This window comes from Paroedura picta, chromosome 8 (genome assembly GCF_049243985.1).
Source record: "Paroedura picta isolate Pp20150507F chromosome 8, Ppicta_v3.0, whole genome shotgun sequence".
Lineage (NCBI taxonomy): Eukaryota > Metazoa > Chordata > Lepidosauria > Squamata > Gekkonidae > Paroedura > Paroedura picta.
The window spans coordinates 16,345,665-16,371,338 of NC_135376.1; the positions used below are offsets into that span (position 1 = coordinate 16,345,665).

General features: G+C 43.4%; 1 long non-coding RNA gene across 2 annotated transcripts; it reads right to left on the bottom strand.

Moving 5' to 3' along the window:
* Positions 1-1,852: 1,852 nt before the first annotated feature.
* Positions 1,853-25,301, bottom strand: LOC143842579 (uncharacterized). 2 transcript variants are annotated; one of them, XR_013233192.1, is made up of 5 exons: positions 24,942-25,301; positions 11,895-12,009; positions 10,895-10,932; positions 5,207-5,328; positions 1,853-3,368 (listed from the first exon to the last, which is right to left on the bottom strand). It is a non-coding gene; the product is annotated as an uncharacterized LOC143842579 (long non-coding RNA). The 2 variants fall into 2 exon arrangements; XR_013233191.1 differs by lacking the exon at positions 24,942-25,301 and adding an exon at positions 18,818-18,923.
* Positions 25,302-25,674: the final 373 nt, after the last annotated feature.

Sequence of the window (25,674 nt, forward strand, 5' to 3'; positions counted from 1 at the left end):
AGATCCAGAATCACAGCACTTTGAGGTTTAAATGAGAATAATCTTTAGTAGAAAGATTATTTACAAAAAAATATATCATATTTATCTGCTTCAGCCTCCTTACTGAAGTTGAGTACAAAAGTTTAAAGAGTTGTTGCAAAAGAAATGCAATGCAAGCATCTTGTGGCTAGGCTGCAGTCAGACTACATGCCACACATCAGCAGATGCAGAGAGCCTAAAGCTTAATGGCTGCTCCTTGTTTCAACAAGGGCATACCCTCTAAGGCTACCTTAAACAAAGGATTCTCTCAGAGTATATGCTTGGGCTTTTGTATTTTACTATGAATTTTAATTTGTTGTAATCTGCCCCAAGCCTGTTCACAGAGCGAGGTGGTCTATACATTTTAATAACAATATTTTTTTCTTTACATGAACTGATCTCAGTTGCTTGGAGATAAGTTGTAATCCCAGAAGATCTACACCCACCATCTAAAACAGTCTGTCTCATTTTTTTTACCATTGAGAACCCCCTGAAAAATCCTTCAGGTAGCCCCAGAATTGGTGTGGTATACATGCACACAATCTCCAGGCCTATCATTGGCCATTGGGGAAGGGGGTCGACATGACCATATATATGACTATATATGACATATATAGTCATAAAGGTAAAGGTATCCCCTGTGCAAGCACCGAGTCATGTCTGACCCTTGGGGTGACGCCCTCCAGCGTTTTCATGGCAGACTCAATACGGAGTGGTTTGCCAGTGCCTTCCCCAGTCATTACCGTTTACCCCCCAGCAAGCTGGGTACTCATTTCACCAACCTCGGAAGGATGGAAGGCTGAGCCAACCTTGAACTCCCAGCCTCATGGGCAGAGCTTTCAGACTGCATGTCTGCTGCCTTACCACTCTGCGCCACAAGAGGCTCTTTCCTATATAGTCATATCTCCCAATAAATGTTTAACACCTTTAAAGTAATATATACAAAAATTAATTAACTCCCACCCATTTGGGAAACCCTTCCAGGGTTTCATGAACCCTGGTTGAGAAGGCCAAGCCTAGAGGTTGCCAAGACTATTGATCACCCAGATTTAGTTCTAGGACAGTGCACTCCAAAACAGCATCACGCCATTACCCTTCTAGTCCCATTGACTTCAACAGGAATAAGGCTGCAACTTTGTTTAATCCATTCAAGTCAATGAGCTTCAAAAGGAGGAATTCTGCTGAGGATTCCACAATTAATGGCAGAGGCCTAGTTTGCTAAGAGCAACAGAGGGAAATTGAGATAAAGAATTATTTACAGGTGCGATAAAATTAATGGGGCTATTTTTTTTTTTAACATGGAGGGTACCAGGTTTAATTTTTTGTCTGTTGCAAACACTTCTAACCATCATCCCTCTTCCTCCCTTCCCTATGGGACTGTTCTTTACCAGGGCAGCTCTTTTCTGCAAGTTGTTGACTCCACAATATGTTTTCCTTCCTTTCTGCACTTTCCTTTGCAAACAGATTGAGGGAGTAGTACAGTTCTGTAATGGCGTGATAAATCAGTCAATTTACACTTGGCAGAATAAAATTAGCATTGTCGTTACTTCATAATGGCCTGTAGCTTTGGCTTTGGAATTGATTTCAGGCTAAAGTTGATATATTACAATTGTGTTAATATTGAACTTTAAATAGGATGACGAATCACAAATCAATACCATTATAAAAAGACGCTGAGAAAAAACACTCCTTTATTTTTAATTGCATTAATTTCTCCCTCCCCCCCCAACCACCACCTGGGTTCTCTTTTCTTTTGCAAGGTTTTAATAAATAATATTACAGATATATCATGGACAGCCAAGCTTTTGAAAGGGCGTCATTTTTCATTTAGGGTCACAAAGAGATGGTGCGACATTAAGTGTGAAGGTTTCTCTTCTCCAAAGGATGGATCTATTTATTCATAAACAATTGTCCCCAGTAAAAAGCTGTCCTAGCTCCTTGGCACTAGGGGGTATCTCCTTTGTGTGAGTATTCAGTTCCTAGGGTGGAATAAAGGAAAATGATCCTATCTCTGAGAAACTGGCTGCCTTCATTGCAACTTCAGCCTCACATCAGCATCAATGCAGGGTTTAGGTCATCCAAGTGGTTATTGGCTTGTGTTTTTCAACTTCAGCCGGACCTCAAGACTTGTCTGTCTTGGCTAGAAACATTCAGGGTCCTCAGTATGGTCTTTAGTCCATCGATGCTCCCTTTGCCACCTTGAATGCTTGTGAGAGCTTCGACCCTCGGATTCTTATACCCCAACAATCTTGTAAGTCTTTAAAGTATTACTGGACCTGTATCTAGTTCTTGCATTGCAGGTTATCATGGCTACCTTCTGGAACAGGTGTTGGGAGCATGCAGTGTACATTCCTAGCATATCCCAAGACATGGATGAGAGGCTCATGATGCTGAAACTTCTTTGATGAAATTAAGTAAATTCTAGTCTTTGCTGCTGCTTTCATAGGAAGGCAGAATATTAACATGATCACCAACACCCTCCCAATACTCCTTGCTGAGTCTTGACTATATTTGTAATGCTTTAGTTATGTTTAACCTGCTTTCCTCACTAGTGATAAAGGATCCAAAATGACTTACAAAGAAATACATGCAATTAAGAGTATGATTGGTACATGCAAATCTTTGGCACGTGAATGTTGCTTTCAATTTGACTGCATGAAAACCCTCAGTTTATGGCAAACAACTAGCGTGAAGCATTCTGGGAGCTAACATGCTTTTCAAAATATCTCAGACCACACTGGAGGTTCTACAGTAGCTGCTTAAAGGCCTGTTGGTCATGATGAGTATTATCTTCATCCGCAAACGAGGATTTCCCATCCCACTGAATATTGAAATACGTGGGTCCATGGGCATATATCTTTTCACGCTACCACAATAATAAAGAAAGGAGTATTTGGTCTTCTCCGTCATAAAGAAATGTATGTAGGTTCTATATTTATCAGTATGATAAAATAATCAAAACTACAATAAATTACAGAAGATTACACTCAGGACTGATTTTGGAACCACTGGACTGATTCGTTTAGGGCCATGGCTAATGAGCCATTGGCTAGGCCAAGACTCCTTTAACTCTTGCCCTTTGGGTCACACAAGTTCTCATGTTTTTGGTGTTACAGAATCTGGAATTACCTGCAAACAGGAAGGGAAATATTCTGCCTAGATCATATCAACTGTCAGAGATGTTTCTCCTTCCTTTGCTCACAAAGTCTTTGATGATGTACAGGAAGAAAAAAAAGAAGCTCAGACAAGCATTATTCAGTTTAGCTGGTAGACAGATTCCTGGGACCCTTGTTCCTTGGCCTATTCATTGGCACTAGGAGGTACCTCCTTTCTGTGAGTATTCACAGCTCCTAGGGTTGAATAAAGTAAACAAAAAAAAAAGATGTAAAAGCAACAGGATGGGACAATAAGTTTTATTTTGATGGCAAGGGAACCATGCTACCAGGCAAACCCAGTCTCTGAGGGAAAACACAACTTATTTTGGAGGGAAAATTTACCTCAGGGTGGGGAAGGGTGTAGAGGAGTATCCATCATAGTGAGAAACCACCTCCTAGAATTTCATTGTTCCACTACCACTGCCGGGACCTTCTACACTGTGTACATATACTAAGATGTTCCTAATTTAGTCCAGAATCCTCTGAAGGGGTTTCATGGCCATTGGCTTCTGGTATCAGTAGACAACATCAATCAGAATGGATACTGAAGCAATTAATGAGAGAATTCTCTGATGTGGCTAGCTCTTCATAATGATGTGCTTTGCAAGAGAAGTGGAGGGTTGTTTTCATGCTCCTAGGTCACCTGTGAGGTTTGATAGGCAGAAAACCTACAATCTCCCTGGCATTTTACTACATTTATTCATATTCAATTTATTACAATATTCATATCCTGCCTTTCCTCATAGCTGAAGTAGGGATACTTATCCCAACAATGACTCAGTACCTAATGCCAAGTACATTTTCATAAAAGCATATTCATTTCCTGAAAGATTTTTTTTTGTTACATCCATAACTATCCAAATTATCATGGCATGCACTGTTGTTAAAAGACATCAAGGAAAAATAACACCACCAACATGTCATGTTGCTCTTTGAGGAGAGTTGATCATATACAATGTGAAATGGATGCATGCTGTGGTCTAAAACTTGCTTAAAACATCATTGTATTCTCTACTAGACAGGGGTTGTCTTAGTAATCCTGGGGCCCTGAGCAAAAGCCCAGCCTTGGACCCCAAAAATCATTGCCTCTACCATTAGCACCCCACCAGTCGCCCCTCCACCAGGCCTTGCAAGGGGAAGCCTTCATCCTGTCCAAGGAGGAGTTGTTCTCCCAAGCCCCAAACTGAGTAGGTGTGAGTGGTTACTGCTGTGGTTTGCAGCTCATTTAAAAGAGCATTGGGCTCTCCACTGGACAGAAGTGATCTTAGGAATTCTAGAACCCTGGGCAAAAGTCCATGATGGGACCCTTGAGTCATTGCTGTCACCAATCCACAAGTCACAGGCACACCCCAACCAGGCAAAGCCAACCTGACTCTTCCAGTCTGGAGTCAGGAGTATTCAGAAGGATTCTCTCCAATTGCCCACTGTAGCTCATGAATCTGTGCATCTATTTGCCACATCCCCCGCCACACACACACACACACACCCGCCCGCTCCACTAAGCACACTGACAATGCTCTCAAACCCGCTGCGTATCTGGGATGCTCTTTCTCCAACGTGTATTTACATCAGAATTAGGATGTTCGAGGCAACCCCGGTCTCGTACGCCCCAAAGGATAACAGCAGCAGGAGTCTCTAATCCCCACTCTGATTTGCTCTGAACATTACCGAATCCCCTCTTTGATCTGTAAAGTGCCTTTTCAGTCTCTGCTAAGCAACATGCTAAGATGAAGCAATGCCCTGGCAGTGCTCCGGGAGCCCGGCGAGTCCCTTTATAGCACCAATTTCAATTAAGCACTGCAAGGCCCAGCATGACTAGAGCGGTCCCAGGATGGGTGAGGCAGCACTTTCGGAGGAGCTGATGAGCCTAATAGTTCTTCCAACAAAATCACAGCAGCTCTTCTGCCTAAAGTCCAGCAAGGACTTTGTCTGCGCACGATGCCATGGCAGAGAAATTGTCATTGTCGCTAAGCAATCCTTTTGTAGCCTAGTGTTCGGCTGCAGCGGGAGTTTTTATCTTCCGAAACACTTACCAGCACTAGGGATGTCGGTCCTTGTCCTCTCCCTGTACTTAGCCACAGGTTTGAGTCATTGCTTCTCTTTGTTCTGCAGAAGGGTGTCTTATTGATGATGTTTCAAAGGATTCTTTCCCTGGCTTTTTAAAGGAAGAATCAAACAAAATCTTCCATTACATTTAAATATTCAGGGGGGCTTTGGCATAACACCGAACCTGCAGGCAAAGTGGGTTTTCTGTTTTGGAGAGCTGAAAAGATGCCTATGATTTAATTGTATTCTTCGGTACAGAAACATGGAGAACGACAACAAGATCAGAATGTTAGACAACAGTACATTTCTGGGAAAGGAAGAGATTCGCTCAGACTGCCCTCTCTGCCCAGGGTCCAGCAACAGCTACGGATCGGCACAATGCCTGTGTTTGGATGTTGGAGCTGGCTGTTGGAACTGGCCTTCTGCATTTGCCTGTCAGCTGTGCTGCATAAGGCCATGGGCCAGCTGCAAACAGATTCACGGTCTGCCACTCAGCTGGGCAGGTGGAATGACAAAATGGACGCTGTCACGAGAAAGCCTGGCCTGATCCTATCAGATCTCAGAAGTTAAGAAGTAGTTTTTTATATCCCACATTCACTACCTGAAGGAGTCTCAAATAGTGGGTTACAATCACCTCCCCATGGCAGACACTCTGTGAGGTAGTTAAGGATGAGAGAGCTCTGAGAGAAGCCACTCGGTAAAAACAGCTCTGACTGTACTGTGATGAGCCTAACCCTAACCCCTTGTTCTGATTGAGGCCAAGTGCACCTTGTCCATACAAGTCCCCTGAATCCCAGCATAGCCTCGTGTTGAAGGGAAATATCTTTTGTTTTTCACCAGCTAAAAAGCATGCTGGATCTGACCTTATAGACTGCACAATAATGTGGCTACTGGGAGACATCATTCTTCTGAGTTACGGGACTGGGACTGGATGCTTTACTCATAAGGTGCCTTACTACTGGAGCTTGACTTTCTGCCCACTGCTAGCAATGTTTTTTTCTCTCTCTTTTACTTCGAGAAATCCTACCATTCAGCATCAAAGGGATTAAGCGCTTGATACATATAAAAGCTTTTTACCAGCACATTTTAGGAAATTTAGTCTGAGCCATCAAGTCATTTTGGTTTCACAAAGCCTCCAGAATGCAACTTTTTAATTACACTACTTTCCTTCTAAGCCTTCTCAGGTAGCAAAACAGTATTTGAATACTGGGTTGTCTTCAGCAGATATTAGCATGTCAGCCCCTGCGATCTAATCTAATCTAATCTAATCTAATCTAATCTAATCTAATCTAATCTAATCTAATCTAATCTAATCTAATCTAATCTAATCTAATCTAATCTAATCTAATCTAATCTAATCTAATGACTCCAGGTAAATCCTGGAGACCTGACATCTGGTCTGAGATTTGGGAACAGGCCATGTACCTTTCCATTTTACAACTGATAGACCACCTCTCTACCAATACCTCCCAAAGTACACTCTATCCTTCAAACACCAACCGGCTGGTGGTCCCTGGTCCCAGGGAGGTATGTCTGGCCTCAACCAAGAACAGGACACTTTCTGAGATCCAGCTTGGTGTAGTGGTTAGGAGTGCGGACTTCTAATATGGCGAGCCGGGTTCAGTTCTGCACTCCGCCACATACAGCCAGCTGGGAAGGTGAATATAAGCCACCTTGAGACTCCTTTGGGTAGAGAAAAGTGGCATATAAAAACCAACTGTTCTTCTTCCGTCTTGGCCCCTACCTGGTGGAATGAGCTCCCGGAGCACATCAGAGCCCCGTCTTCTTCTGCCACATCTTCTCGCATTTCCCCCTTCTCACATGCTGTGCAAAGAAGCAAATGAGAGAGCGACATGCTCTTTCACTCGCCGCTCCACGGCCTGTCAATCAATGGGGCCAACCAATCAGAGGTTTATTGGTCTAGCCCTTTTTATTTACTTTAAACTTACACATAGCAATGTGTATTCAGCCCTATGTAAATGAATTGTCATGGTAGTTAAAGCCACCCCCCCCCAAAAAAAAACACAGCCGGCCAGTGGAGGTCATGGTGAGGGAGCCACATCTCTCCCCCCATCATTTAAAATGGCACTACGTCTCTCTTTAGTTGTTTTCAACTAAGTGCATCCTTCCCTTCCTCTTTGGTTCTCAGACCCCCATCCCTTCTTCTGCCCCCCCCCCACTCTCCACTACTCAGACATTCCATGCCATTCCATAGGGACCCCAGACTCCTTCTCTCTGACCCTCAGTACCTCTTAAACTGGGTGCTACTTGCACACCTCCCAGCATCCAAGGCCCCATCTCTCCCTTCCCATCACCTCTTAAGCCAGGCGCTCTGCAGATGGTGTGTATCAAAAGGGTGCTTTTTGTAAGCTCACCATCAAGGAGGAAAGAAGAATACAAATACCTCATAAGTATTTTTTTTTAAACGTGATCACAGAGCAGTAGTTATTAGATTTGTTGTCACCTCCTACAAATCCCATTCTCATTTATGAATACATGATAATAAATTCTGGCCCAGCAGTTTTCCTCTGGATTCCACAACAGTTCACCAATTTCTATACACAGCCAGCATGTTGTGATTGAAAGACCTTGTTCTTTCAATTAGGTAAAATGGTGCTATATCCGTATAGACGTCCAATGGTGCTAAACAGTTCCCAAGATTTGTAGTCGGCATCAATGACAAATGAAGTATGTATTACATGGCTACGATTCATTTCTCCAAAGGTTTCTAGTGCGTGTCAAGTTTGGTGTAGTGGTTAGGAGTGCGGACTTCTAATCTGGCATGCCAGGTTCAATTCTGCACTCTCCCACATGCAGCCAGCTGGATGACCTTGGGCTCACCACAGCACTGAAAAAACTGTTCTGACCGAGCAGTGATATCAGGGCTCTCTCAGCCACACCCACCTCGCAGGGTGTCTGTTGTGGGGAGAGGAAAGGGAAGGCGACTGTAAGCCGCTTTGAGCCTCCTTTGGGTAGAGAAATGCAGCATATAAGAACCAACTTTTCTTCTTCTTTAAGCAACAGGCCACTGTGGCCCCACCTCTTCATAAAGCCAGTGGTCCCCAAGAGCTTATGAAACGTCTCCCTACATCATCCCCCTTTCTCTTATCCCAAACTGTTCTTCTTTGAAGGAGAAAGAAGCTGAGGCAAGAAGGTGGGAGAAACAGAGACACTTGGCGCTGGTTATAAAGAACAGCCCAAAGTATATTTATGGTTATAATTTTACACACTTCACTTGGTGCTCCGCCACCATGTGGCTGATCACGGCATAAATCACACTTTAATTTTAACCTTTGCAGTTCATCAATAGGCTCAAAATCAAAAAATAATTCCTGCCGTGACACTATTGGTTTACAGGTAAGTGGAACAAGAATGGCAGAGGCTTAGTAATGTATTAGTTGCCTTGTCAGCTGAAGCAGGGAGATTCATGCCTCTCTCCCTATGTTTCTATCACACACCGTGGGCTATAAATAAGGCCAAGAGCTAATCAGGCACTGGAAAGATCTACGATGCCACTCAGAATCCGCGCTGCATACCATGTCCCGCTTTCGGAATGTCTCCTTTGAAAACCACTCCTCCAGCAGAACCCGAGAGGGATTTGGATTTCGTCTCGAATTTTGCATATGGCTATATATTGCTTGTGTTCATTCCAGCATACTTCCCGAGTCTTGGGTTATTAATTTAAGGATTGCTTCGCAAGGTTCTGGAGTTCTCCTAAGTGATGCGCTGTGATGATTAGACGATAAATACAGTGCAAGAAACAATCGTGAAATCCCTTTGTATCTCACACATACTGTGTAGATCATTTCTGGCATTCTACTGACATCGAATCACAGCTGAAAAACTTGTCAATGCAATTCTTATTTATCAGAGCAATCTGAATTGGATTTCCGCTGAAGTGGATCTTTAGGATTCTGCTGTCAGCTCTTCACAGAAGTAATTAATTATTACTTATAACTACCTATATAAGTGCATATGAATAATGTTCAAGGCACTAAATATTTCTTCTTGTTTTCCTCCCCCTGAAACCTGCCCTATTCTAGATTGACTGGCAAGGTGCAGAAAAGCAAATTATGGAAGAAAACAGAGTTGTGTTGCCCCAAACTGAATATTTATTAAGTTTAAATATCTGTGGAGAAAATATTCTACTCCACCAAAATTACAAGGAGGGATCATGGCACAGTGGGAGAGCATCAGCTTGGCATTCAGGAGGTCCCAGATGTAATCCCTAGCATTTTCAGCTAAAAGGATCAGACAGATTCAGGTTTGTAGCCATGTTAGTCTGAAGCAGAAGGAAGTTATCATCTGGGCATGGAATTGGGGTCACTGTGGGAGGGCACGTAGTTGTGAATTTCCCGCACTCTGCAGGAGATCAGACTAGATGATCCTGGAGGTCCCTTCCAACTCTATGATTCAATGAGTGTGGTGGAACCTTCAGGACCAACAAATTATTATTCAAATAATAAGTTTCTATGTGCGATCACACTTCTTTGGATACAACGAAACAAAATTTCCTCAACTATTACATATAGGGTGTGCTGGGGGTGGTGGTGATCAATCCCCCCCCCCGCCCTCTCTCTACCTGTATGCTTGAGGAAATTTTGTTTAATTGTATCGGAAGAAGTGTGCATGCATACAAATGCCTTGAATAAAACTTTGAAGGATCAGGCAGTAAGTGACATGAAAGACCTCTGCCTAAGACTCCAGATAGTGGCTTATTGTCTGACTTGATGGACCATTGGTCTGATTTAGTAAAAGGCAGCTGCCTAAGATCCCAGATAGCCACTGCCCATCTGAGTAAACAATGTTGCTGACCTTGAAGAAGAGTTGAGTTTTATACCTGACTGTACTCTGTGGTATACAGCCTCAAAGTGGCTTACAATTGCATTCCCTCCTTCTTTCCACAGCAGGCACCTGGTGAGGTAGATGGGACTGAGAGTACTCTGAAAGAACTATGACTGGTCCAAGGTAAGCTTCATGTGGAGGAGGGAGGAATCAAGCCCGGTTTTCCAGATTAGTGTCCACCACTCTTTAGTCACTGCACCATGCTAGCTGTCTTGCTGGACCATTGGTCTGATTCAATATAAGGCTATGTCTGAATTTCAACCTAAGATTCTTTTTTTAATGAAGGATATTTGGCCCAGTTCTATTTTTTTTAAATATTGCCATGACACATGGTAGTGGATCTCTAAAAGGGAACAAAAGAACCATTTCACAAGATGTGATAAAGACTGTGTCTCTTTCTTGTGTCCAAATCAGCAGATGCACATAGGAAAAAAAGATCTGAACATACTCTGCCCAATTAGATTTTTTGAAGACCTCATTAGAAGCATCGTCTTGTGCAGCGTTGCCTACAAGTGTTTGGATATAGAAACTAAGCTGATTTACTGATCTTATGCTCTGGATATTTTGATCAAGTAATAGGTTTTGTAATAGCAAACACACTTAGATGGTATAATAAAACTGATCCTTAAGTAGCTGGCTTTCTCTCCTGGGGAAATCAGCAAGCTTTTAAATATGCATTATGTAATTTGGAAAGCGAACTGTATTTACAGATTGTCTCAGGAGAATAGAATGTAGCCTTGGAAGCTACCTTATTTTCCCAGGGGAAAATAAGATGCAGTGTTGGATCTTTCCTAGATTTTTCTTTTTTTGTTTATTAGATTCGTACCTACCTAAACAAACGATGGAATGGAGCTTCCGTGAATAAGGACTAAAAAGAAGAAAAGAAAACAACATATTTATAATTATGAATGTTTAAACCAGTTCATCCTAAGCAGAGTTACACCCTTCTCTCCATTGTAGTCAATGGAGAAAGTAACTTGGCTTTGGATGGCCCTACTAAAGTGTTTTCACGGATCACAAACCAGGCTCAGGTTACTTCTATGACTAGTCAACCGGATGCAACTCACCAGGGTTGGCAGCACGTATCATACATCTAGTTCCAAACTTGGCCTCAGAACATGGATCAAACAATCAGTACAATGGGGCCAGTACAAAAGGGGAGATGCTTCCACTCACCTGGGAATTTGGGCATTACAAATAGTGATTTAAAAAAAACCTTCCCAAATCAAGGGCAATTCAAATAAAAAGTGTTCAACTCTTCATGGTACTATGCTGAAAATTTTCAGCAGTAACTCATTCAGAGGGGGCTTTCATCTCAGGTGCTTTCATCTCTCCCGCATAGCTCATGGGGGGAGTGTGGAAAGAATAGCATTTCCAACATGATTTCTGCTGTCCCATCCCCCTTCACCAAGCTGGCGGTTAAGAAGAAGGTTTATCACACTAAGGGCCCCAGGGACCCACAGGGGAGACCAGATGGGACCCACAGGGGAGAGCAAATCTCCCATTTGAATTCAATACATTGAACTGGAAAAAAAAATCAGTACTGTTAGCATTCACTTAGCAGGCCACCGAAAATGGATAATGGGTCACAAGTCCTTACTGCCTGTCCTAAAAGGAAAATAGAACTATCACTACTTGGTAATGGTGGTGGGGAACCAGGGGAAGGCTATAGCTTTCTCAGCCATTTTATTGCCTTCCTGGAAGCACCAATCTCAACCAGTGTTAAACTAGAAAGATCAGGAACATGCATCTAATGGCATTTCTATGTTCAGAGGTAATGTTCTGCGGACTACCAGATTCTTGATACCAACAGCAGAAATATGTTATTACCTTCATGCTTCCCAGAAGCAATTGACTGGGCAGTGTCAGAAACAAAATGTGTGACTATTTGAACGGTTGGTCCAGTCAAAGATTCCTCTGATGGTCTTCTGGAGATGTGACGACCCTGTTAGAATACGTGCGGAGGCAACAAAAACAATGACAGTACATTTAGCAGGTCACAGAGTTCATTCATAAGTTTTCCAGCCACACCAAAAAGAACAGTCTCCATCACCCTATCATCACCTTGTCCACAGTCTGCTTTCGAACATGACAGAAAAATCGATAATTGTATTCCCCGAGAGGAAGAGCTACAAAGAAGAGCAACTGATGGATCTTCCAAAAGCAGTATTTTTCTTTTGGTAGAGAAATGCTAATTTAGAGCTGTTTAATCTTTTTCAGCTGCACTACTTCAGCTAGAGAGCCAGTATACTGCACACAGAATCATAGAGTTGGAAGGGGCCATACAAGCCATCGAGTCCTACTCCCTGCTCAACGCAGAATCAGCCCTAAGCATCCTAAAGAACATGTGACCCTGGCGCTTTGATGGAATGTTTGAGGTATCATTTTAGGTGATTCCTATTGTCTTAGGGCCCTGGTGATGCTGGCTAAGGCTATATATGTGCAGGGCTGGTTAACTATGTAGCACATGTAGCTTCAGGGGCCCTGCATGGTGCCTTCCCCCCAATGGATCAATGTCATAGCCTCTCTCCTTCTCCCCTTTCTCTCTTTAAGGACATTCAGGGATACCCGTTTCCACTTTGGGGAGGTTCTCTGTCCCCATTCTGGATGCTTCTGTCACAATTGTACTCTGATAGGACCCCACAAATCTTTCAACCACTTCTGTATATGTGCATTCCTTGGCTCCGTCCGTTTCTCTTGCAGTTCAGGAATCTAATCTGGTACTCCTGAGTGGAACTATGTGCTTTGCATAACATTAAAAAAAAAAGATTGATCCAACTATCTGGACTCCAGAACAAGGTAAGATTAAAACAATACAGCCTAACAAGATCAAGACAAAGACAGGCCTCCAAGTTAAGGTTTATTTTTACCTTGCATCTTAAAAAAAAAACACAGAGAGAGAGAGAGAGAGAAAGAAAACTGCTGACTCGTCTGGCTGACCTCCAAAGTCTTCATCTATGCATCAGTTGAGCCAAACATTTTACATTGTTTAGCAGCAAGGAGATTACCAGCTCCTCTTTCTTTTAAATTGGTTGCTCAAATAATGTGTGCCGCAAATGAGCACGCCATAAATACTGCTGCCTTCAGATCAATGCATCATTGGGTTGGTTGTGTCCTACAGAGCTTGCAAGACGTGTTGGACATGATTCAGGTGGCAATTTGAGGCCTCTGTTTCCAAAATATGAAAGGAGAGATGTTGATCTGGTAGTGGGGGCGAGGGGGGGGTCAATGTACAGATATTGCTGATCCCGCAAGATGCTGCTGTTTTTGTAATATCTTCCCTCCATTATTCTTCGACCGCTAGTAATTGATTTCTTTAAAGATTACTTTGTTTTGCTATTCCGCTTCCTTACTTATTATTCCTCTTCCACACTTAAAGGATTCTCACATCCCTGTGCGAGGGCCGCTGACTTTTTGACGAGTTTTGGAATACAGTGGTGTTAGAACTGGCCCATTTCTCATTGATATTTGATGGGGTTAAACGTTTCAATATTTCTGTTTTGTCATCTGATGACTTTTCGATGGGCTTTAATCTTTGAACCTTCATCAGGGGCTCATGAACAGTTGTGCCATAACAAATGGGCTGGTCTTCAGGGTTATCCAAGACTCCTTATCGTTTTGTCCGTAAAAAAATAACATGGCTGCCCTGTAACTTTTGCCTGATCAACAATACTTTATTTTTGTGTGTACGTATATATATAACAGGTTAAGAGAATCCTTTCTGCAGTTAGATGCTGACCCTCTTTGGTCCTTGTTTGCCTTCTATTTCCTCTTATATAAGCCCTCTCTTTTTCTCTCACTTACCAAGGCTTGGAGGTGTAGCAAATTAACCTGTTCAGAGTAAATCTGTTCACAATAGGTTCAATGTACCTACATGGATCTGTCAGGTAAGATGTGCCTCTAATTTTGTAATCACATTTCTCTTAGATTCAAGTGGGTAGCCATGTTGGTCTGAAGTACCACAACAGATATAGAGTCCAATAGCACCTTTAAGACCAACAAAGATTTATTCAAGGTGTGAGCTTTCGTGTGCCTGCACGCTTCCTAAGACACACAAAAGCTCACACCTTAAATAAATCTTTGTTGGTCCTGAAAGTGCTATTGGACTCCATTTTTAATTATTTCGCTTGTTAGCGCTGGAGGCAGATTATTATTATTAATTTTTACCCAATAAATCCAACCAGCTTTTTAGCTGGTGAAAAAGGAAGGATGAGTCCCTTTTGAACACCATAAAAAAAGTTAAATTTGATATAATTTGACCTGCATAAATAGTGTCACCAGCTCCAGGTTAGGAAATATCTGGAGATTTGAGGGGCAGATCCTGGGTAAGGCTGGGTTTGGGAGGGGAAGGCATTAGGATATAATGCCATAAAACAGGATATAATGCCATAGAACAAATGCTGGCAGGGGCTCATGGGAATTGTAGTCCATGAACATCTGGAGGACCACAGGTTGACTACCCCTGCCATAGAATATACCCCACAAAGCAGCCATTTACTCCAAGGGAACTCATCTTTGTCATCTGGAAATAACTGCAATAGCTGGAAATCTCCAGGTGCTGCCTGGGGGTTGGCAACACTGCAAAAAATAAAGTCACAAGGACAGGGGCTGAAGTATGAAGGCAAACTGGGCATTACTGACTGAAGACACTTGCTGGATCCAATGGATTATGCAAAATGGATTGGATTCAAGCTGGGTTTTTTATATACTCTGTTGCTTTGCCCATTAATTCACAGCAGTTATGGCTGGTAAGGACATTTATTTATTTATTTATTTATTTATCATACTTATATACCGCCCTCCCCAGAGGCTCACATAAGAACATGTGTGGCAGCCTGCTGGATCAGATCAATGGTTCACCTAGTGCAATATCCTGCTTTTCAGAGAGGACAACCAGTTTCTGTGAAGTCAAGGTATTGTCTACTTAGCCCTTTGACCCTTTGAAAGAAGTCAAGGTATTGTCCTCAAGGTATTGTCCTCCTTTGACCCTGCTGCTGGCTTGTTTTTCAAACTGGCTAGATAAAATGAGTGAGTGAGTATCCATTCATAATCTCTGAAGAAACTGGGCTCCTCTACACTAATCCTTATGCTGCTTATTGACTTGCAGGAGGGCATTTTGGGCTCAAGGAAGACACTCACACATTTTAGTTGGCTTAAACAAGGCCACAGCTTTATTAATACTCCACAGGAGTGTTGGCACAGCATGGGAGAGGGAGCCTGACTTGCAGTCAGAAGACCACAAGAACCCGGACCCAGCAGCGCCCTGGAGTCCTTCTGGATCCCCCGCTGGGAACACAGGCCTCCTTGCTGCTGGGATCCCATCCATAGGAAGAGCCAGTGGCACCCTGGGGCCCACCCGGTTCCCCCACCAGGAACGCGGGTCCCCTTGCCACTGGATTCCCACCATAGGGAAGTGTCCACCTGGGGCGCCAAGAGGAAGCGCACACTTCCCTCGGCCACCGCCCCAGGCCACCCGGCACTGTAAGCCCCGGGGTGCCAAGGAGAGGTGCCCACCTCCTTCTTGGTCCCACCCCGGGCTACCTGGCACTGCGAGCCAAAAGCCTTCCCAGCCGGGTCGGCCCTGCTCGCAGACCTGCCACCTCGTAGGGAGGTCCCAAACCTGGAGAGTCCGATGCGCAGACCGAACTCCCCCCAAACAGGCTCCATCCCATGCCAAAACCGCCAGCTGTGACAAAATGCAATATAAAGACATCAACCAGTGGCCATACAGACATAAGCTTAACAGCCAACAAAACAGGGTGGGTGGGAGGGAAGCTGCTCGGGCGGCAAGCCTGGTGCAAAAGGCAGGGCTCCTCCACGTGGTGCCTTTTAAGGCGCCCTGAGCCCACGCCCAGGCGCCAACCAGGCTAGCACAATCCTCTCATGCAGAGCTGCCCTTCCTCCTGGCTTTGAACCTCCCCACCCCCACGTGTCTTCTTGCCGCCCGCTCCTCCGCTGCATCAATGGCGGCTGCTGATAAGTCTTCGCCGCTTTTTCTTACGATAGTATGGTTGCATGGGCGGGGGGACTTCTCTAAGTGCTTTAACTGAAAACTCTGAATAACACCCCCCATTATTTCTGCAGATACTTTTATCACACAGGTGTTGAGTGACTAGGACAGGTATCTGCAAACGCAGGTGTGCTCTTTCTGTAGGAGGAACCACATCACTTTTGCTTATCGCCCATCTTCTTCACAATGGGATTCGATGTAAATCACTGTTCATCATAAATCGTGTAAATCAAAAGTGTAATATAAAGTGGATCTGAATTGCTGTGGCACATTGTGTGCTCAATTGAATTACCTGGAAATAATCTTATATAGACAACCATTGTAGTCACAGGCACACAGCTTCCGTGGGACAGATAACTGAAAAGGAAAATATGCTTCTTTTGCTTCAGTACTAGAAAGCTAGAGATGTTGCCGGCATCTCTATGGTAGATCCACAAAGCAAACATCCTTGGCTGAGAGATGGCACCTAAACAGTTTTCTTTATTTAATGTAGACTTTCTCAACCAGGGTTTCCCAGCAATAGATGGCCTTGGAAGGATTTCTTGAATGGGTGGGAGTTAATGAATTTTTGTGAAGTTTTAAAAATGTGTTAAACATTTATAAGGTGAAATGACCAAATATGTTAACCCAACCCCTCCTCTCAAAATAGCCAGTGATAGGCCTGGGGGCGGTATAAAGGGGAGGGGCCTTGGGTGGGCATGGACACAGCTATGCTTCCCATATTTTGGATCAAGAAAGACTCTGTTTTCAGTCTCCACTTGGCTGTGAGTGCAGCCTGGGGCCAGTTGCTAAATTCATCGCCTTCATAAGGTTGTGGTAAGCACAAACCATATCAGGATAGGGCCATGGCTCCATTGTGGAGCATCTCCCTTGGATGCCTAAGGTTCCCAGGGTCAGTCCCCAGTCCCCAGGGGGCAACCAAAGTCCCACCAAAAAAGAAGGAAAGAAAAGATGGGGAGGAAGAGCTTAAAGACAGCCACCATTTCCCCATTCAACTTCATAGACAAGTGGAGATTGAAATCAGTGGCTTCCTTGATCCAGGCAAACAAGCTAATCAACTGACCATAATTCTTAATTGCTTAGCCTGCCGTTAAGAAGCAGCAACCATTGTCACTCTGTGTTCTCCTGTACAAGCTGTTCTGTTGAAAAACAATCTACCTATCAGGTGAAATGTGGCAGTTTTAAGTGGACTACTGCCTAAATTTTTAATGCAGTGTTCTATGCTATTAGATATTCAGGTCAATATGAACATTAAAACTGGCTGAGCCATTTCCTCTGAAGCAGTGTGCCTTATAAACAACATGCAAAGAAGAAGAAAAAGAAGAAAAAGAAGAAAAAGAAGAAAAATTGGTTCTTATATGCCGCTTTTCCCTACCTGAAGGAGGCTCGAAGTGGCTTACAGTCGCCTTCCCATTCCTCTCCCCACAACAGACACCCTGTGGGGTGGGTGAGGCTGAGAGAGCCCTGATATCACTGCCCGGTCAGAACAGTTTTATCAGTGCCGTGGTGAGCCCAAGGTCACCCAGCTGGCTGCATGTGGGGGAGCGCAGAATCGAACCCGGCATGCCAGACTAGAAGTCCACATTCGTAACCACTACACCAAACTGGCTCTTATAAGTTTAAAAGACAACCCTTCTCATACTGTGTTACCCATCACAATACCTGGATGAGAGAGGGTCTCTTTTCCCCCTGTGCTTTAAATGAGAAGATAGATCAGAAGCAGAACTAGCAAAAAGAAGCTGTGGAAGCTGTGACGAGCACAGGTGCGAGGGTGCATAGGAGACTATGCAGTGCGGCGTGCATAGGAGACAGGGCATGGGTGCCTTTAAAGGCAACATGTGTGTGTGCCTCGCCCTCTCGTGTCCAGGCAGCCAGCCAACTTCCCTCCCTCCCCATGTTGCGGATTTGGTGATGGGCACAGTTTTCATACAGTTTTGTTTGGTTCGTCATGACACTTCAGGCATGGTAGGAGCCTGTTGGCAGGGAGTCCAGTTTGTGCGCTGGATTCCCTGTTGGTTGAGGGTCTCCTTAATGAGACCGGGAAATATACAAACATGGCCTACCCAGCTGGGAGGTCAGGGGCTTGTAGCCAAGTGAACTAAGGGGTACTCCAAAGTGAGGTGAATGCCTGGTGGGCCCCGATGGGTCACTTCCCTGGTGAGGGATTCCCAGCACAAGAGACCTGCTCTCCTGGCTAGGATGGAGTGGGTCTCAAGGCATCCTGGACCCTCAGGATAAGCAGCCTGATGGATGAGGGGATGTCAGGCTCCTTACTGTGCTAGGCCAACCCCTTTCAGAGAGTGGCATAATAATAAATAGCGGCCATATTAACACCAAAAGAGAGTTGTGTCTTCCTTGGCAGAACTGCTGCCCTGCTAATCAATGAGAAACATTGGAATATCAGTAAAAACATCAGTGCTATTAAAGGAAGTCACTGTGTTGCAGTAATTACAATGTAAGACTAGGACTTGGGAAAATCATTCTTACTCTAGGGCTCCAGTCACTGGATGTTTTAAGCTGATCCTGCCTTGAGCAAGGGGTTGGATTAGATGGCCTGTATGCGCCTCCCAACTCTATAATTCTTTGAAATCGGATAAAAGAGACCTATGCATTTCAGTAGATCGCATGCTTCTGGTGATCTGGCCATATTCCAAAGGAATTGGTGGCTAGCCATATTCCAAAGGAATTTTGCTGTCACTCAGTTATGGTCAAGTGGATCAAAACATTGATTTGGGTCTAATACCTTGTGTGTGTGTGGGGGGGGGAGCAGGCAACACAGATCCATCCGAACCCCACTGGGACTTTCCTCCAGCCTTAAGAGTCTTCCTGGCATCATAACTCATCTGTGAGATCCATAAATCTATTTGAAAATAAATGCACTATTTAAATATGGTTTGATTTTCTTGGCATTCTAATGTGGCATTCTATGTATCCTGCATACAATATTCCCTTAATCTTGTTAAACCTCAGTTTATATAATGACTGGCATTATATTCTGCTGATTTCATAATATTGTCCCAAGGTCCCATCTTCTGCTCAGGTTGTGTTGGAGAAGGCCATCCGCATTCCAGGAACCAAGGCTCATTGCATATATTCTGGAAGCAAATGCCATAGCTCTGTAATGCCATCTTACCTCCTTCATGAGAAAGGTGACAAAGCAGGACATAAAGAACCACAGGCCTATCGGTTTCCTGCCTTAAGTTTATAATGCCCCGCTTCCCTCAGAGTAAATGGTGCAAAGCGAAGATGGCGTTCAGTCAACCAAGAGAACGGCAGGACGTTCAGCCTGTTTCTCCCCAGATAGATCACTTTTATGGGATCAATAAAATACTGTTTCCCAAAGTTTGAAAGAGACATATCATCTTCTTAGTATTCTCTGGAAACGGCTCCTCTGCTTAAACTAGGCAGTGATTTATATGGCCACACAAGATTTCAACTTTCCTCGGAAATGAAGCCATGCTAGTCATAGATTGAAGCAACAAAGTGTACTTTGGATATGCATTTCTGCTGGATAGGTTTGTCAGGGTCCTATAATCATGCCGTGACAAAGATTCTTCATTGTTGGTTTGTCGCCCAAAACCCACAACTGTTTTGTTTTCAGTCCTTTTGGTTTAACAGCCACCAACTCTTATATGAGAATAATATATGGGGAGGGAGAAGAGTTCCTTTTAGTTTTGTGTATTTTCCTGCTCCTGCAGTGTCAATATGGCTTCCTTCTGATTTGGTACTAGGATTACTGGGTCACATGCCAATGTTTGATCAGGTACTAGCCAGCCCAGGATGGAATCTAAATGTCGGGCAGGATTCTAGGCATTCTTAGGGGAATACTACAGACTATATATATAATCGCCAGTTTATAAATCTCCTGGTGCTCTGCATGATAGAAGAATAGCACAAAATATTCTCTTCACCATTCACCTGAACAGGATACCCCATGCCAAGTGTGAATTGAATGCTTCATGCAAAAGGGCCGTTGTCCCGCCACAGTGTGAAATGGTCATGCAAGAGCCATTGGATAGGCTCATATTGGAACAACTGATCTACACACTTTTCTCATTCAGTGCAAGTCTCTTAAATGAGAAATTCCCTCTGGCTTCACGTGTGACATAAAACTTCCCTTTAACCTATCTATGCATACACATACACAAACAAACCTTCAGCATCAGCTGTGATGCTGATCATGAACAAGAAGAGTTGGATCTTATATGCCGCTTTTTCTCTACCCAAAGGAGTCTCAACGTGACTTACAATCCCCTTTCCTTTCCTCTCCCCACAACAGACACCCTGTGAGGTGGGTGAGGCTGAGAAAGCCTGATATTACTGCTCGGTCAGAACAGCTTTATCAGTGGTGTGGTGAGCCCAAGGTTACCCAGCTGGCTGCATATAGAGGAGCAGGGAATCAAACCTGGCTCGCCAGATTAGAAGTTGATGCCCCTAACCACTACACCAAGATGGCTCAACCCCAAATTGGTCAGCCTAAAGGTTCAGATGATTATGGGATTTCCCTCCAACACACACACAAACACACCAGTCCATGAATTGCTGGTTTTGGTGCCTAACCTCATCAAATGCATCATGGTGTCCACCAATCCACCTTGAATTATTAATCTCAAACCCACATTAATTGACATGAACATGCACATGAAGCTTTCTTACACTGGATCAGACCCTTGGTCCATCTAAGTCAGTATTGTTTACTCAGACTAGCAATGGCTCTCCATGGTCTTAGGTGGAGGCATTTCACATTGCCTCCTATCTGACTCCTTTAACCACAGGTGCCAGGGGTTGGACCTGAGGACCTTCTGCATGCCAAGTAGATGGTTTACCACTGAGTTGTGGTGTTCTCCAGTTGTAGGAAAGTTCAAACTAATCCTCTCTGGGAATGGTCTATATTTAATTCTGCTCACAAAAATAACATGAAGTTGCCCCCCAAAAAACACTATCATGATAATGGTCATGTCACTAGTCATCATATATACATAATGTGGACAATTATTTTCCATGAACACATGAAGCTGCCTTAATACTGTATCAGGCCAGAGTTGTCTACTCAGACTGGCTTCAGATCTCCAGGGTCTCAGGCAGAGGTCTTTCACATCACTTACTGTCTGGTGCTATCAACTGGAGATTGAACTTGGGCCCTTCTGCATATGAAGCAGATGGCCTACTGCTAAGCCACTGCTTCTCCATCAGTTTCCTTTATTTCTGGTCCAGCTCTATTGATTGGCAGTGCTGCACATATTTCAGCATAACGTGCTTAAGTTTCCAGCATTTAGAAAGAAATTGCTCATTCCTTCAAGGAACTTCATTTGTTATTGTTTAAAGTATTTTTTCCCCTCTCTGGTACATGTTTCTTTATAATTTTCTTTTAACGAAGAGCTTTCAACAATGCCTTTGAAGATGAATGCAGATAGCAGTGTTATCTGAAAGTCTTTTAATTACCGGGGTCTCAGTTCTTGGAACATTTTGCCACCAGTCTATTTTAATTTGGCGATACCATCGATAATATCCTGTGTGCAGTGGGCACATTTGGAAAAAAAACAGTTTATTACCAGCAACTAAGATATCACACCACTTACTTTATCTGATAGAGAGTGAATCTGGTCACACACACACACACATACAAACACACACACATACAAATTGGTTGCAATTCTCAACATCTTAATGGCTTGGAAGAAAGCTCAAATTATTGATTTCACAAGAAGTAAAAAAGTAAATTAGAGTTCTGTTTATCTAAGGATAAGCACAAACAAACTATGCAATGAAGGTTTAAAGAGCATTTGGATAAATAAAGATTGGAGAACCTAGGGAATCTATTTGTACTTGCAGTTTATTGAAGTGAACCTCACTCTGCATGTGACACACAGTGATTCACACCCTTAGGACTGATAAGGAGGACAGTCAATTTGTGAATTGCCTTGCATTAGCAGGTTGGAGGATCAGATGACCTTCTCTTCCCTTTGAACCTTCTGATCTACAAACTGGAAGATAAGAGTCCTGCTGGATTAAACCAGTGGAGCATCTAGCACTGCATTATATTTCCAACTAATGCAACCAGGAAGGAGCTAGAAAAGATTCTTACATGTAAGCATGTCTTGCAACTTGGTAGCAACTGGGATCAAGCTAATTCACGCCACATTATTCCCGATTACTACATAGGGATGTTAAGGTTGGGGAATAGAGAAAGCTGTCAGGAAGAAAATTGTTTCCTTTGAAATGCGGTGTCGTATCTATGGATACTCCAGACCCCCTCTCTCCAAGACAAATAAGTGGATTCTAGGTCAAATCAAGCCTGAACTCTCCCTAGAAACTAAAATAAGTAAATAGAGGTTATCATACTTTGGTCAGAAGACCAAACTCTCACTGGAGAAGACAATAATGCTAGGATAAATTGAAGGCACTAGGATAAGAGGAAGACCAACCATGAGATGGATTGGCTGAATCAAGAAAGCCCTGCGTTTGCCAGACCGGAGCAAGGCTGATAACATTAGGACATTTTGGAGGACATTAACTCATAGGGTCACCATAGGCCAGGAATGACATGACAGTATTTCACACTCATACACCCACCCACACATAGAGGAATGCTCAGTCTGTGTGAGGAAGAGTAAAATGGGCACACGGATCAGCCAGTCACAGAAAAGAATTACTTTCAGAAAGGCAATTGCAAAGGGGTCTATCAATAAGTGTTTAGAAGCCAGACATGAGTGCATCTCCTCCACCCACCACTTATGAGGTGGTAATGAAGAAAGATGACTTCACGTCTAGACCGAAGCTTTTAACTTTCCCACAGCTCTGGGGGCTAGGATGTCTTTCAAAAAGCAATGAGCCAAATGCTCAAAAAAAAACCTGTCTAGCTAATTACCTTTGAGGATTTCTAAAACTCTCCCATCTTTTCTGATAGAAATACAATTCTTATAAACGGCTCTGTTGTAACACAAACTAGATTACAGTCACCACTGCGGCATTCAATAAAAAAAAACTTGCAGCAAAATTGGAAGACCTTTGATTCATAACCACTTTAATACAATTCCTCCCCCCCCCATATGCCTTGCTTCTAAGACCTTACTATGATGCTTTCTAATTTCCCTAACTAGAAAAAAGAAAGCTATGCTGGATCTTGAACACTGTCACCATAGCTCAGGATGCTTGTGCAAACATCTCCTATGGCTTCCCACAGCTACTCTCTCTGATCCCTGGAATGCCAAGGACAGAGGCTGAGAGAGCATCATGGGGAAAATACAGCTTGGGGCTGCAGATGCCAAGAAGAAATGAACAAAGTTTGACAGAGAAAACTTTCTGCTTACATGAAATTAAGAGTGATGACTTCATACTATTCACACAATTCACTCTCTTCTCTATGTCACGTGGTGTCCATATGACTCTCCCAGGCCCCACCATCAACTTCTCAAGGGCTGAAGCAAGTTGCTTCAGGCATTATCCCTTGAGAACCTCCTGCTCAAAATTCATAGGACCTAACACTGTGGGCTTACACCTATCCTGGCACAAGGCCATCCTTTATCCTTACTTATTAATGCATTCAGGGGGCCTGCCTGTTCTTCTATTGGTTTGCATTATTTATGTTGGTTATCGCACCCTGAGGGCACTGCTGTATTCTGGAGCAATGTAGCTGTCACTTGCATGTCACGTGAATTAGTGTCACTCTGCCTCTGCAAAAACAATACAAGGCTGCCTTCCTCCTGAAGTCCAGCCAAGTTGAATTCACAAAAAGGGCTCGATTGTAGCTCAGGAATTAGATATAGCTTACCAGTTATCCGTGCATATGGCAACATACATGTGGGATTCTATTGCATTTTCTGTACAAAACGCTTTTCATTTTGGAATGGAGCCCCACTTTGCTAGGTCCTAACTTCTAACATTAAAAAACAATGAAAAGCCTTCCATTAAGAATAATGATTGAGAAACAGTATTTTGAATATGCACATCATAGCTAAGGAAGGAGGAATAATGGCTCCATTAGACACTTCTGCTGATCTCTTTACCCCTGCATTCCACTGTATCTCTATGGGGATGCCCTCTTCCCCCCTATGAAAATGAATGTTCTGATTGTATTCTTACTCTGATGCTGAAAAATATTATCCATTCACAAATTCACCCAAAGGGGAGTCACTCTCCCTTTGAATTTCTGACAATTTCAAGGGTCTGCAGATGTGAATTATAAGAAAGTAAATATCTTAAATCAATGCACAGAATTTTAAAAAAATCGCAGAGAGGCAGAGAGAGAGAGAGACGTAGTGGACAAACAGGATGACCTCATATTTCCTATTTTTGTGAGCCTAATACAAAATTAATCAACATCCTGGTCTACTTCTACAATGGTTGAGATAATCATGTTGCTTTCAGGCTTGCCTTTTTGGAATTTATATTGAATTTCCCTGTATTCAATCAATCTAATGCCTGTAAGAAATCCATTAGAAGAGATCAAATGCTACATAACTCCTTTTGATGCCTTCAAAAAAAAAGGGGGGGGGATAACCCCTCCAGATAATCCAGTAAACCTTTCAGAAACACTAGAACTCAGTTCATAGAAACATAGAACACAAAGTGACTTGAAAGATCATCTGAAGTCAAATATGACATTAGAAATCATATGGCTTAAGCAGCCTTTCTCAACTTTTTTTTACCATTGAGAACCCCCTAAAATATTATATAGGCTTCAAGAAACCAGAATACTATGGGAAGTATATATATGTAGATACCCAAATATCCACATGGGCCCCTCCCCTTCCCACACCCTTCAGGACATTTTGGGAGGGGTGCAGGTTAACATGTATGGTCCTATCAACAGATAAATGTTTAATCACTAAACATTATAAAGTTGAAGTTGCATGCAGATAACTCACCCATTATCAGACTAGCTCTCCCTGGAGCTGAGCCGCCAAATGAAAGAGAGTGCTTGGCCATTGATGGACAATCAGTTCAAATTTCATTTTGCCAATGAGAGCCAATCAGTTCAAATTGCACTTTGCTATTAAGGGCCAATCAGTTCAAATTGCAATCTGGCAATGAGGGCCAATCAGGTCAAATTGCTTCCTACCTGATTGGTCCTCCCTGGGGTTGTGCTGCCAATAGGGAATGAACACTCTTCCTATGAGGGCCAATCATAGGGCTTATCTGTCCTCTCCTCCTCCTTCTTCTTGCTGCTTGCTGGGTGGAAGTGGTGCTGGTCTTTCTGAAAGGAGATGCTGCTGGTAAGTTGCTCCATCTGCGCAGCCTCTTCCCATTCTCCTTCTCTCCCAGAAAAGGGAGGGAAACCAGCTGCTTTCTTTGCCTCCTGTGTTGGTCTCAGGTTTCAGCTCTGTGCTGGAAAAACAGACAAGCTGCTAGGCAGGCAGAGAGAATCAGTATTTCAAAAACAGAATGCCAAGGGATAGATGGAATGCAATTAATGTTTTAACTCAGGCCAGTGAGCCAAGGGTTCCTTAAGTTATCCAAGGGCATTAGCTGAAGGAGCAGGTCACAGAATGTGTCCACAACCCAGGTCGCCCAGTCTCAAGTTAATATAGGCTGCCAGCAGCTTCTCAGTCCTCACAGTCTTCTGCAGTCAACAACTATCTTGCCAACATGATGTGGTGC